At 46.3% G+C, this 8,566-nt stretch overlaps 1 long non-coding RNA gene across 2 annotated transcripts; it reads left to right on the top strand.

Annotated features, from left to right (window-relative positions):
* Nucleotides 1–33: 33 nt before the first annotated feature.
* LOC109146400 lies at nt 34–6,948 on the top strand. 2 transcript variants are annotated; one of them, XR_005602183.1, is made up of 5 exons: nt 34–411; nt 2,893–3,050; nt 3,427–3,558; nt 3,810–3,941; nt 5,569–6,948. It is a non-coding gene; the product is annotated as an uncharacterized LOC109146400 (long non-coding RNA). The 2 variants fall into 2 exon arrangements; XR_002048389.2 differs by lacking the exon at nt 5,569–6,948 and having other exon boundaries at nt 3,810–4,866.
* Nucleotides 6,949–8,566: the final 1,618 nt, after the last annotated feature.

Here is an 8,566-nt window from a genome sequence, read left to right as displayed (position 1 = left end):
GCCGAACGGGGCTCCGGCCACAATGCGCGTTGGGAACTGTAGTCCTTGGCGTGGCGCTGCGCCTGGGCAGCCCCGGGCGGGGCGGGAGCGGCTCCCCCGGGGCTATCCCGGTCCCGGGATCCCGGGGTGCCGCCCCCCGCCTTGGCTGCGCCGGGCTCTGCGCTGGGGCGGAGCCGTTCCACCTGCGTGGGCCTGCCTGGCCCTGGCGAGCCGCTGCCTGTCCGCCTGCCGGGGCCCGCCGCGGAAACTCAGGCTTTGGGGCGCTTTTATGGTTTCTTTTCTGCTTCTGTAAATAAAATCCCCAGCAGACACCGTCCAACAGACGGGCGTGGCCAGGGCGTACGCGTCCCGGTTTTCGTTTCCAGGCAGCGCCTCGGGATTCACGATGTGAATCATGCTGCTGTTTGACAGGTAAACAGCAGTAAAAGCCGGTGTCTTTTTAAACACTGAGAGCTTAAATGTCGCCGAACCTGACGGGCCAGTGCACCCAGATCCCCCACGCCCCCCACAGGGGTCCGCCTTTTGGAGGATCTTTGCCACCGGGAGCAGCTTCCCTGGGAAACCCCCGCGGGGAGCCGCGTGTGACGCGGGATCGGTGGAGAGGGATTCACCTGTCCTGTGCCTTGGCGATGCCCCAGCAAGCCCCGATTCCGGGATGTGTTGTAATTTTAGAGTTTGCTGATGAGCTTGCCTGTGTGCCCTGCACACCCTGTGTGCCTGGGGATTGGCAGTTCAGGCTGGTAATCCTGCTAACCTGGCCTGGGCAGGCGGGGACGGCTCCTTTCCGTGTTCTGGGATTGAGATCTGGCTTCTCGCTTTGCACAGGGACTGGCCGTGGATGAGTAAAATGAGGGAGAAAATAATCTTTGCTGATAATTCTTTTCCATTCTGCCTTGATGGTGGCTGTCTGCGTGCTTCCTTCTGCTAGCTCAGGTGGACCTGTCAGCTGTGGGATCCAAAGTTTGCTGGGAGAGCAGTGATAAAACTTTTAGTTTCCAGTAAGTGGCACCTCTGATAGTTATTTAAAGCCTCTGTCTGCATTGTTCCAGAACTATTTCCTTTTTCCTCTAAGAAACTTAGAGTAGGAAGCTGACAGTCCCTCAGGTAGCCCGGTTCCACTGTGCTGGAAGCCTCGCCTGATGCTGGGTTGGAGGCCAGCAGAACCCACGGAGGGTGAGAGCAGGGCTCCTCTTTCCTGCCTTTTGTGGCGCTGGCCAAAGATAACACTCCTGGGCTGGTCCTGGGCAGCACAGAAATGAGTGCTTTTTGTTCTTACTCACATATTCCACTTTCAGGTCAGAAGATTTCTGTTGATGAGGCTGTAAAATGGATGTGCTTGCTGGGGACATCCTTCTCTACCCTTTGAAGTGCTCAGAAGCATTCCCACTGATTTCAGTGGGAAAAGCTCCTTTGTCTGATGTGCTTTTCCATGTGCCAATCAGTATTTTGTGCTGACTGGAAGTGAAAGGATGAGGCACTGCTTTGTGATGGATGTGTTGTAAACCAGTGCATTTTAAACAGTACAATTTGCAGATCAGTAATTTGGTAGTTGTTAGTTTGTTTTTAAGAACTGATCCAGCATCTTAGAGATGGCTCTGGCTAAAAATGAACATAAAAGATACCCAGTTATGACGAAATTTTTGCACTGTGAAAGCAGGAGTTATTCCTGTGGTAACAAATATGGCCTGCAGAGCAACAGAAATGAGCTGAAAGCAAGATGTTGAAATCAAATTGCAGGCCAGGTTTTTTTGCCAGTGTCCTTCACAGTGCCAATGGCCACCTGGAGTCCAGCATTATGTGAGCACTGGCATTTGGAGTCCATCTCAGTCGTCCAGGGAATCATTTTCCAATAGCAGTTTTCCTGCCAACGGGGTTTGTTTGCTTGGTGATAAGAAACAATGGTCAACTGAGTTTGTTACTTGAGCATTTTCGTGACTGAGGAGTCTGGCATCCTGTACTAGATCCATTTTCTTAGCTACTCAAATGCCAGCTTGGCAGCCTATCTAGAAAGCTGATAGCACTGGGACAGGCGTGATTGTGAAGGTTGTTTTCAACAGTTTCTAGTAAGTCTGTTTTTAAGACGCCTCCTTCCTTTTTCTCCTTTCCTGGGAAAAAAATCATAGTTACCACCTTCATGACTGGGAGATCTGGATGAGAGAGGGGAGGGAGGCATGGGCACGCAGCTTAATGTCCTACTTTTCAAAGCGCCTTAAAAACAAGACTGGGTTTAGTTTTGAGTAAGGCTGGTATTTATTCACTGGAACAGTGTTGGCTATAGTTAAGAGGAGGGAAAAGCATTTCATAGAGGACCTAAGTCCCCTTGTTTAGTTGGAAGAGAAACAAGAAAAGTTGTGAGTTTTCCAGTTACAGATGAGAAATCCAATCTCTTCTCCTAAAGAAAGCATAGTTATACTCCATTTTTTAGTCTTTTTGGCCTTTGGGGTCGACATATGCTCAAGCACCCATTCATTTCTCTCATGGGCCTTTCCAGTTGCCAGGAATATCTAGGAAGTTGTTTGCCAAACCCCTTCCATGGGTAAAAGCACCGTGCACTTGCAATGGGACTGTGCTGAGTCAGTGCATTATCTTGGTGCCACTCCACAAGGCTGGAGAAGTCAGAACAAGGCTGTCCTTGTGCCCAGGTCTCAAGTTGTGTCCCCATGACACGAAGCTTCCCAGAGTCCTGAGACTCAACCTTGGGATGAAACCCAGTGTTATTTGAGAAAGCGTAAGTGTGGTATCCATGGAGAGGACAACATGCTCTAGGTTGCACATCCTTATTTTACTGATGTCACAAACAAGTTATTCTTGTGCACTGCAGAGAGCCTCACAACCACAAAACCAGCAATAATTTTATAAATGATAAGCTTGTTTTCCTCCTCCTGTTCCCAGATACTCCGAGTGCAGCAGACAGCAGAGATGTGCATTGCTGGAATCCAGAGGGTTTCGTAATTTGGCAGCCACTTGCTGAAAGCCCTGCAGATACAAAACAACACTTATTTCAAGTCTTGAGAAACATCTCCTGCTAAGTAGAAGAAAAGAGCATTTAGGTGAAGCAATGTTGCCAGTCCCATTTATTTATGAGGCTTGGTTTTTGTCTTTATACATTTTAAATGCTTTTTATTTTCCTTCTGCTTTTTGAGCCTTTCAAGTTCATGTTTTCCATATGACAAGAAAGTCTGGAATCAAGTCCTTACTTTAAAAAGCAAAAATTTGGTTCAGAGTCCTGTATAATCATGTAGCTCCAGACATGGGGTGTTTAAAAATAAAGCCACTTTGATGAGAACTACCCATCTTGAAGGTGACTTTCTGTTCTGAGTTTAAGTAAATATTTTGTTGACGGTTTAAGAAGCTTTTAACAGCACCTGATCTGTGTTTGCTTTCCACTTGGATCTCTCCCTCTTTTCTTTTTTTCTAAAAATCTAGAGCTTGTTTCACCTCTCTATGTGCTGACAAGATCAGAAATGCAGTGTGGCAGCATTTGTTGAACAATGCATCCCAGTGCTTTCAGACACACACCTGCAGATTTCATGCAATTGTCCCTGAAGCTGCTGAGTGGTAGGTACCATGGGACACAGAGCCCAGCTTCAGAGACAGGAGGAAGGTGGTTTGGGTTTACTGGGTGGGGTAAGGCGGGGAACAGAAAGCCTGGTGTGGCTCCTGCGGGAGTCCCAAATGCCTTCAGAGCCTGAAGCTTGATAGCTTGGTGTGTAACCCAGTCCTTATTTTGAAAGGGAGTTGACAGACAAATGATTTCTTTTAGTTGAGCTTTCTGAATATACTTATTTTAAGTTTGTTGTTTGATGCAGTGGGATCCTCAAGCTGTATGCAAAAGGCAAAGAGACGTGCCTGGTAATGCATTATCCAAGGGACACAGAAACAGCTTTTTGACAGGCCACTCTTCCTGCTAACACCTGGTAAATGCAGAGACCTGGCTCCATGTAAGTCCCATTCTGGTCTCCTAAGCCAAATGCTCTACACTGGCATTTCTAGGAGGTTACTGCTCTGCTCGTGGGGTTTGAATCGCTCAAGTCTTTGGCCTCGTGCCCTGAAGTGCCAGCAGAGGCTTGCTGTAATTGCCCGTAAGTGCACCGTCTGTCAGATTATTGTTTAATTGTTCCAGCTTCTCACTGCCACACACTGCTCAGTGTCTCTCTTGCTATCTTTATTTAATTGAGTGGAAGAAAATTGAGACTTGTGCTTCACTTACATCGCTTTGTTTTTACCCATCCTCGCTGCATCCTACTATGAAGTCCCACCTTTTGTTTGCAGAAGTCAGTCTTCTATATAGAAAAGCTATTGTCACTATCTCAAGCATATGTTAGAAAGAGAATCAATATTTTAACACATGGTAAAGTCAAATCATAAATCTCTCAACACAGTCAAATGACTGTATTATTCTCCCTTGAAACACCACTCCTCCCCCTGAGAAACAAGAGAGGGAAAGAAAACTCTTGGATAACCAAGCCCTTGTCCTCACAATGCAGGACTGTTCTTAGCCCTTTGCTCTGTGTCGCTCCTTCCTCTTCAAGATCCGTCTTTCCCTAGCCCATCCCTGTTCATCTGTTCCAGACTATTACTGGGATATCAGCTCTTTTTCTGAGATCAGCTTGTGATGACCAGTTCCACTGCCTACTTGCTGCCATTTCAAACATCTCTGTGCTTCCTCCCAGCCTTGCAACCAGGCTCTTAATAATGTGTGTTGAAAAAATAATCTTTCTGAGCTCTCTCCAACACTCTCCTTGTGCGTATGGCCTATAAAAAAAGCTTGGCAGCACTCTGACTGCTTTTCTCTCCTCATGCTCCCTGTGCCTGTGACAAATATGTGTCATTTTTCTGGTCTTACACTTGGCTTTCAGCCTCTGAATGAGAACACTCTTCTTGTACAATTCCTCCCCCTTGCCCCCCCCCCCCCCCCCCCCCCCCAAAGATCAAGGCTCCTGTGTAATACCACAATAATCATAAATGTTAGGGTTGCTGGCACTCACTCTGCTCTAGTTTTCATGGCTCTGGGCAGAAGGAGTTTCATTATCTCCTTTTGGAAGATCTATCTGCACCTGAATGATTTAGTTTTCAGAGTTTCATTTAGAAATCCTCAGCTGAAACCTCCCTTTATAGGTGTACTCCCTGTAATGCCTGGCTCCCTGACCGATTGTTGGGGTTGTTCTTTTCACTTCCTGTAACTGAACTGTAGGATTACTTATTTCATATTACTTTCTGATTATATTTTTCATCCATCTCTTTTCTTCAGGAAGGAACAATTTATGTAAGAATTTCAATGTGGAATTGACTTTAGGCTTTATTGCTATTTGTCACCCTTCAGGAAATACATCCCTGACTCCAGCACTCAATCTCTGCTGGCACTCTGGAAGAGGAAGAGAAAATAGCAGAGCTGCAGCTATTAAGACCAACAGGCAAATATTTTATTCAAATTCAACTTTTTCTTCCTGGGTCACTTTTAAAGAATATCTTTCTGATTGTGAGGATGCGAACAAGGGTTGTGTTTGTTTGTTTGTTTTCCTGGAGACTCTCCTATTCAGCTGATCTTCATCTCCTTCCACATTTCAGGCAGCAGAGCTTGCAGCAGTGACAAGCTGTAATCCCAAGGAAAAACTGCTTGTGCCTGTGGCCTGGGTTAACCTGCTGGCAGAGATACGTGCCTGGGCAGGGGCTGCTGTTTCACAGAGCTCAGCATGGACGTGCTGCCACTCCCAGCTACTTTCAGGACACAGGTGAGTTGTTTACAGCAATCTCAAAAAAACTTGTAATAAAGTTGTTCTGCCTTGCTGGAGCCACCACTCCCAGAGACCTTTCCCCTTTCTTGGCTACTGTGGGAGCCTCCTTCCTTTAGCTTCACACCTTTATCAGCTAGAAATGATACGGTTCAGAACTGGTTGTGGTCAGGCTCTCTCTCAGAAGGAGAGGCTACACTGTCACTCTGTTGTGGCTGCTGAGAACTGGAAGATCAGAGAGGACAAGGGGGAAGTGGAAGCCTGATCCTTCTTTTATGTGGAATGGAGTCAGGATATGCCCTTGTATGAAGTTCAGCAGACAAAAACTTGGGCTGCAGTCGCATTCCTATGCACCGTGCCATTCCAGTCAGCCTGGTACTAATCTCCACGGATCTCTGAAGGCATGAAACAACATGCAGTGTAAATGAAATCCGAGCCACACCATACCACAGTACTGGTGCCAGCCAGTTTTAGAAGACTTCCATGAGAGCCAAAGGAAACAGGTAGAATGGTAGGAGATGCCTTGTATCACCTGCAGGCACAGACCTACAGCACTCGAGCAGCTCCCAGGTCCCAGAGCAACGTGAGGCATGTGAAAAGCTGGTGAACCCAGGGCTACTTAGACTTGAATGCACTTTCCTGGGGAGGAAGTGGCTTTTCCCTTGGAAAGCTCAACTCCCCAGCGTCTGCATGAGGTCAATGGAAAAAGTGATTTCTTCAGAATATGATTCAGAGTGCCTAAGCACAGGCTTATCTTATTGACTACAGAGGAAGCTCAACCTCTGTAGATTTAAACTCACTTTTGAGAGTACTCATCCCCTCTTGCCCCTTAGTTGTGGGAGTTATACTAGACCTGGATGTGGTTAGTCCTTGGTAGGCACACGATCTACTGAAATTCAGGTGCTGCAGACCAAAGCTAAGAGCTTGTCTACCAGAACACAGAGTGTCCTGTTGGATCCTGTTTTGTCCTTTTGAGTTTTCCTGGGATGTCAGAAATGGATTTGCAAGTACCAGAAAAGAAAATTAAATCAAGAAAGGTTGGTTTCTTCAGGGATGTCCTGACTGGAGCTGGAATAATCAGCATCTGTTTCAGTTTAACCGAGTTTTTCATTCTGGCCTTTCTCCCCTTTCAAAGTACAGGCAACTGAAGCCTTTAATTTGCCCCGTCTTTCACTGCAGAGAAAAACAGGAGTTTCTAACAGCTGTTACTATCCTGCCTAGAATAGCTACACTAAAAAAATACAGTTTATTGTCTGTTGTGAATGAAGAAGCTCTTGCTTGTTTCTGTTGTTTGTCGTGTTGACTTTGAAAGATAAATTGTTTGAACTGGTTGACTCTCCGTTTGTATAACTGAAGATTAGCTTGCTTGATAGCCTGCTGGATTTGCAGTTTTTCCTTGCACTAAACAAACTTAAGAACTGCTGGGGCAGTTGGAACACAGCACATACTGGAAGAAGTTTGTGTGCATACAGGTAAATAAGAAAATAACTTCATGTGTGACATTCTGGATGTGCTGTTTCAGTGCTGATATGTCCTGTCTTTCCACCTGGAAGAGCTCTTGTAAGACCTAGAAAGCCTGTTTAAAAAATTGCTAACAGACATGGATAGGTGGCTAATGAAAGTAGAAGCTGGCAGGACCAGAATTAGTTTTTACATGGTAGTTCTAAAATCCTAAATTGTGCTGCTTGTTTTTGAGAACACAGGTACTCTGTCCTTTTATCACACATTTGCTTTGTAAAAACAATTGGAGAAAAAAGCAAAAATAACTTCTTGTCGCTCAAGTAAGCAGACCTGGCTCTGAATATATAAAAGGAAGAGACAGTAAAAATAGCAACATCTTACTGTACTGTAGTCCTTCAACAGAGAACCACATTTTGAGGTTCCTCCTTCTTTGCATCCTTCTTTGTATTGCAAAGGCATCTTGCCCCAAGCAAAAGCTTTTGCTCTGGGGAATCAAAGTCTGATTTCAATGGGACAGAGCTTGGTGTCAGTCCTGAGTATCAGCTTCTAGACATTGACAAGGGCTCTGACTCTCCATGTGCATCCTCCAGGTTTGGTTTCTGTGCCCTCCTCTCTCCCCTTCTGCCAAGTGGCCCAGCCTTCCCAGTTTTTGTCTACTCATAATAAAGGCAGTGGAGCCAAGGTGCCATTTGAGGGGAAGGCAGAAAAGAATGACAAAGGCATACACTATTTCCATGATGGGTATGGTGCTCACAAAATGAAGCGGGATTTGTTGTGCCATCAGCCTTCAAAACATGCCTCTCTCCCCCAAAATAACTAAACCCCTTGCAACCCTTGGCCAAGAGACTGAAGACAAACATCTGGTAAACTGACAATTCAAGGGAAAGGAATAGGATATGGCAGGGAGGTCTGGATAGACTGAGGTGTAGATGAGAGGAAGGTAAAACCTAGGATGGAATTTGGAGATTTGAGACATGATAGTGGGAGACTGAGATACAGAAAGAAAGAAAGAACAACTGGGAATTAGAGGAGTTTTATGTTGAGGCTGGTTGGCAAGGAACTGGCAGACAGAAGACACAACAGAATTTTAGTACAAGGAAAGAAGAAGGAAGAAAGTGGAAAGTCAGGGGGATAGGCAGTGATGTGAAGAACCAGACAAGAGACTGGACTAGGACCTGGCGTGGGGAACCAAAGTTGGAGGTCCTGTTGGAGATTGAGAAAGGAGGGACAGTCTGGGGAAGGAACAGGTGATCCAAGTCTGAGAGTGGAGGTCAGGCACAGGCAGCAGGGAGGGAACAGAGTAGCAAGGGAGAGCTGTGGGAAGCAGCCCCACACAGGGCAGAGCAGAGGGGTATGTGGGTGGGAAGGGGCAC

The sequence above is a fragment of the Corvus cornix genome, chromosome 6 (assembly GCF_000738735.6).
Source record: "Corvus cornix cornix isolate S_Up_H32 chromosome 6, ASM73873v5, whole genome shotgun sequence".
In the NCBI taxonomy this organism is placed as follows: domain Eukaryota; kingdom Metazoa; phylum Chordata; class Aves; order Passeriformes; family Corvidae; genus Corvus; species Corvus cornix.
The sequence above is the reverse complement of the archived record's forward strand: the minus strand, read 5'-3'. Positions and strand labels throughout refer to the sequence as shown.